Below are 5,836 nucleotides of genomic sequence, written 5' to 3' on the forward strand. Positions count from 1 at the left end.
CGTTAGTCTTCCGTTAAGTCATGTTTATAATTCACAGAATGCCCCTATTTATAAACTTATTGCACAATATAGACCTATTGCAGAATTTGATTCTAATGAAGCTATAAGGGCGTGGGGTTTATCATCTTTATGTAAGCAAACTACCAATCACCCCTCTTATACGAATTAGTTAAAATCGGTAAAACTATACGCACTACCAAACCGTAATCAACAAATTTGGTCATCATAAATGGTGAAGATAATCTCTCAGTACAAATTGTATCAAGATGACATTCTCAAATTAAGAAAAAACAAAAATTCAGCTTCATTGGTAATTCAAATAATCTTCTACAGCAAAATACATTTTATTTTCTCAGTAACTAATCCTCTCAGTACGTAACTAATCTATGTTTCCCACTAATTGTAGCCTTTACTTGTATTATTTCTCAACTGAGGATCCTATGCCTTATTTTTGGTTCCAGCAGCAGTAGAAGGTCAAGCTCGATTGTTGACCTGGGGCTCAGCAGGGTCTTCCACAAGCCCCCGAAGTCTTATTTTTCCTAGCATTTTCAAAGCTCTGGGTATAAACACCTTCACCTCCATTCTCCCAACCACCAAATGGTGGCACCTTTGCCCATGCCTCTTTGGCAAACCACCACCACCTTCACCTCCTTCCCCGACTCTGTAATAATCAAAGAAATTTGAAATGCTCAAACAACAAATCCAATAAGAAATTGATTGAGTTGAATTATACCGTTAGCATAGTTCATCTATTAACAAAACAACAATAACCTCTTTCCACAATTTGTTCACCTAATTTTGGAAGTTTGAAGTAAAATTAACGGCCTAAAATGAAGAAATTCATCTATTAACAAAACAACAACACAACCTCTTTAAATTAATATCAAGAGAGAGGGAGAGAAAGAAGAATAGAGTGTGGTACCTCAGGGCTAGCAACGAGCAGCAGATAACAACCACAACAAGAGTACTCCAATTTCCAACAAGGAAAGACAACAACAGCCCCAGCAACCTCAAAGACGAGGACGGTGGAGGCGAGCCCAAAAACCGAGCAAGAGGCGGTGACACAACCCTCTCGCCGGTGGTGAGTGAGAAATTAGAGAAAAGGAAGAAATTAGACAAAATAAATTTGGGTTTTTGAGATTTCCATCAAAATCAATTCACTCAATTAAAAAGGAAAATTTTAGAAAGATCGCCATATAGGATGAAGTGCAACTGGACAACCGATGGAGGCACGACCACCATTGACGGCGGTGGACGGGGAAGGAGAGATAATGAGCAACAATCTTACACCAACAACACTAAATTCAGTAACACTTAATCGATTGGGGATGGGAGATGACGGTGGCGACCGGGTCACCGATGCCATCGACGGTGCAATTGAGGAAGTCGAACCCTAGGCCAGCGTTGGCGACGGTAGCGGGGGCGAAGGTGGTGACAACGGTGATGAGTGGTGTTGGTTCATTGGGTGGGTTGAGTGGGAGGAGAGAGAAAGTTTGGGTGGGTTAAGTGGAATGAATGGGGATTTAAGCTAAGGATCGCGCCAAATAACACACAAGGGCAAAAATGTAAACTCCTGCTAACGGCAGACTAACGCCGTTAACTCAAAAGTGCATCTCATGAACAGAACGTAAAAATAGGGGTATATTATGTGATTCAAAAGACGCGAGGGTATTTGGTGCGTTTTTGCAAACCTCGAGGGCATTTCATGAAAAAACCGTTATTAAAATAAGCGTTATTCCTATCAATATGTTGATTTTATCCCCAACAGTTGTACAAAGTATATTAATTTATACTTCCTCCGTTTCTGAAAGTTCTTTACGCTTAGGAATATGTGTCCAAAATATGAAAACTTTGACCGTAAATTCTCACTATTATATACATCAAAACTTTACATGTAATATCTTGTTAGATTGGTCTCATTATGTATTTTCAGAATATCAACTTTTTATATTTTTTTCACATAGAAAATTGGATATAATAGTAGTTAAATATTGCATTGGAGTCCGTGCAAATAGTAACTGTAAAGAACTTTCTGAAACGGAGGTAGTACGTTGTACAACGTACATTCATTCATGCGTTGTACTACGTATAATTTAGTTTCATTCATACGTAGTATTTCATATCCCTTACTAAAACTATTGTCTACACTTTTCTTTTTAATTAGCCTCAAAAATAATGTTTTCATTTTCATTCTAGGTTGAACCCATTAATTAATATTAAAACATACGGAGTATTTTTCTTCTCACTACTAATACACATAAGTTTTCTCTACACGCTCCCTCCAAACTCTCTCTTATTTCATCAGCAAAATCTCACAACCTTATCTAGACTGATGAATTTAATTAAAACATATTGAATTTGGTTAAAATATATTGAATTTGGTTATACCTGATTGAAGTTAGTTGTAAGAGAATAATTCGAAAGAGTAAACTTGTTGAATTTAATTGAAAGTTATTAAACCTATACGGAATAATTCGAGAGAGTAAACTTGTTAAATTTAAGGAAATTTTGTGAAACTACAATACCATAACTAGAGTTCCTCACTAACCACTCTAGCATCTTGTCTTTGTGTTTCTTTGTGCAGATTAAATATATAAACCTTATTTTTAGTTCGCCAAGTATTTAAAATTCCAGTTTTTTTTTTCCGGTGGTGGCACGCCATATTCTCATATGATTTTTAATTTCTACTTCGTATATTTTTAAAGTTTTGTTTCTATTTGCTTATATAACACGGAGTACTCCGTATACATTTATCTTGTATAATCTTTAAAATCTTAGAATTTATAAAATAACGGTGAACGGTGAAGTTGGTAAAATTTATGTAAACATTATAATTAGTACTTCGTAAATTGTCATTTTCATTGTATCTCTTTTAACAAAAATTTTAGTTTTTATTTCTTTTGAAAAGTGTCTACTACCCTGTTTCAAAATCCTGGATACGTCACTGCTTTTAAGTTTGGTGGTTTTGTGAATTGCTACCTTATAAAAACTTTTTAAAATTTATCTACCTTACAAGTTTGGTTTGTTTTACTAACACCACCATTTGACGTTTTCCGGTATTGTTTTCCATCGTTTATTTCTTCTATTCTTTTAAATATCTTTGTTCATTTGCCATATTAAATAACCGTTATAGTGGATTTTAAAGACGGAAAACATTAACGAAAAACGTCAAATGGTAGTGTTAGACTGTTAGTCCAACAAAACAAACTTATTAGGTAGTAAAATATAATTTTCTTTTTAAAAGTAGTAATTCACAAAAGTATCAAAAGTAAATGTAGTGTTTCACCGAATTTCCTAAATATAATTGAAATTTATTAAACCTATATATTGTACGGAGTATCTATTACTATATACTAAAAGAGACACCAGGAATGACACGTGTCGATTCCTGGTGCGATTTTTTCCCGCAAAAAACCACTTTCCCAAAAAAGTATATCTGTTTTTTATTTTTTATTTTTTATATAAACTATTTATGTATGGAAACAAAATTTAGTTTATAAACTATGACAATAATAGATACGACGTAATAATAATTATTCTAAATTAGTAATATTTTACTCAAATCGCTATATTAATAATGAAAAATATATCACTCAATATTTTGCTCAAATTACCATATTACGTAGTACCATTTTAAATATGCACATTAGATGAATAAGTTTAAACGAGTATGTTAAAAATGTTATAACTATGCAATAGTTTGGGTCTTTGGTAGATAATCCGTTAAATATTTTATAAAAAAAATTATCAAAATTCGTACGTACACGGGATCTAATATAGTTTTTAAGATAAAGAAAAGACACCTTTATTTGAGACTATAAAGTCGGTATTAGGGGATTACGGAGTACCTATTTTCATACTAAAAAAAGAAGAAGGTGTATGATGGGTTTTGCAGGCCCGCTAGAATACAGGAAAAGTTTTGGAGCCAAATTCATTAAATGCGTTAGATTCTTTCAGCCCAATTAATGACATAAAGACACTCTGTCTAATTTTCATCATTTGTTTTTTTTATTTTTTGTTTCTTTTCTGAAAAAAAAATACAAAAATAAATCATAACTGGCGATTTGGGATTTTTGGGGATTTCTGCTTGTAGCATTAACTGAGTCGGAACTTTTTAAAGATTTTGTTTTGGTATGTTTTTCTGAGGTTTATTTAGAATACTGAACTGAAATAAAGTCTGTTTTTTCCGTCTCTTGTTTAATACTTGCATTTTTTTTCTTTTTTTCAGGCCGTTATTTAATGTTTGCATTGCTTTTATAAATAGAATTTTTTTTACCAATATTATACTTCCTCCGTCTTTTAATACTCGCAACGTTTGTTAGTTGCACACATGCCAATGCACAACTTTGATCATTTATATCTTAAATTCTCTTTATGCAAAAATTATAAAAAGTTGATATTTTGAAAATTCACATTGAGACGAATCTAACAAGATCCCACATGACTATGTTTTATCTTATATAAAAAACACTACGAATAGTCAAAGTAGATTATATGAATAGTGGCAAAAGTCCAAACGTTGCGAGTATTAAAAGACGGAGGAAGTATTATTTCTCACACTTTCTTACTAACCCACTCCCTACAAAAAATCATTTAAAAATTCACATCTTTAGACCTTCTACTACCCTTTATACATGTAACACCCCCAATTTCCATACCTGTTTAAGACTTATAGCGGAAGCATAAAATAATGAATTAAGGGTATTACCGCCACATTTAGGCTACAACCCAAATGTAAGGCTATGTTATCTATCAATAATCCAACCTTTATAATTAAACCAACATTGTCACAATTAGATAACTTAAACCAACTACCCAAAAATGTCGTTACAAACTGAATTAAATAAAATCCAACTGATTGTCTTTAGTTGATCTACGTTACTAATAACTTGCTACTAATGTGGTGAAACGGTCGCTCATGATGTGCCATGCATACCTGTAAATTGAAAAAAACATATACAGAAAAGAAACCACAAATCAGTGGAAATTGAGTAAGTACTACTTCACCCTGTAAAACAATTTTCGAAAACCTTTTTCTTACTTTGGAAAACATTTTATCTTAAAAACATTTCATGCACAACTAGCACGTAACAAGCACACACACTCAGTCCATAATTAACAGTTAATTAATTACTTAGAGGTAAGAGAACAAGATAATTCCACCATAATTGTAGTTCGAGACTACCACCCTAATGGGTGTAACCACCAAAATAGGTCTTAGTCCTTAAGTGTGCACACCCCCCAATGAGTGTTTTTAACTCAAAGGAGTAGAATAAGCCCAGGTCGTGCTAGTTAGCTCCGACTAAAATATTAAGACACGTTGTGTCATACCACCAATGTGTTCATCATTTTAGGGGATCCTTCCTAAAATGTCTTACCATCCGAATATATTTCACTATACGTAATTACTGTTTAAGGTGCCACAGCGTGATCAGACACACATACACATATCATATATATGTATATATATTAACAGGTCGTTCACGTGTTTATTTCAACGTTTATGCGCATCCAATTAGTTAGACTACACTTAAATTATTAAAGCCAAATGAATTTTCTCTTACCAACCGTGAACTCCACCTAATTATTTCCTCATCATGGTTCATATAATCAGCCAACACACGAGTAGATCGTATGTATTATCTATCATTTTGGTTAAATTACTCCCATTACTTATCCAACAGAAACCCATTAATTAAAAGTGTCACTATAAGATAAGCATTGGGCTTTTGTTATCATACGGAAGTTCACTTCTTTTAAACCAAACATGTCAAACATTCAGAACACACGTAAGTCACATCAAAACCACGTTTTTACAAGGTTTAATAAAGTGGTG

General features: G+C 33.1%; 1 long non-coding RNA gene across 1 annotated transcript; it reads right to left on the minus strand.

Moving 5' to 3' along the window:
- Positions 1-280: 280 nt before the first annotated feature.
- Positions 281-1,686, minus strand: LOC130459766 (uncharacterized). Its single transcript, XR_008919369.1, has 2 exons — positions 923-1,686; positions 281-661 (listed from the first exon to the last, which is right to left on the minus strand). It is a non-coding gene; the product is annotated as an uncharacterized lncRNA (long non-coding RNA).
- Between the last annotated feature and the right edge of the window lie 4,150 nt (positions 1,687-5,836).

Source organism: Spinacia oleracea, chromosome 4 (assembly GCF_020520425.1).
Source record: "Spinacia oleracea cultivar Varoflay chromosome 4, BTI_SOV_V1, whole genome shotgun sequence".
NCBI classification, from domain to species: Eukaryota; Viridiplantae; Streptophyta; class Magnoliopsida; order Caryophyllales; family Amaranthaceae; genus Spinacia; species Spinacia oleracea.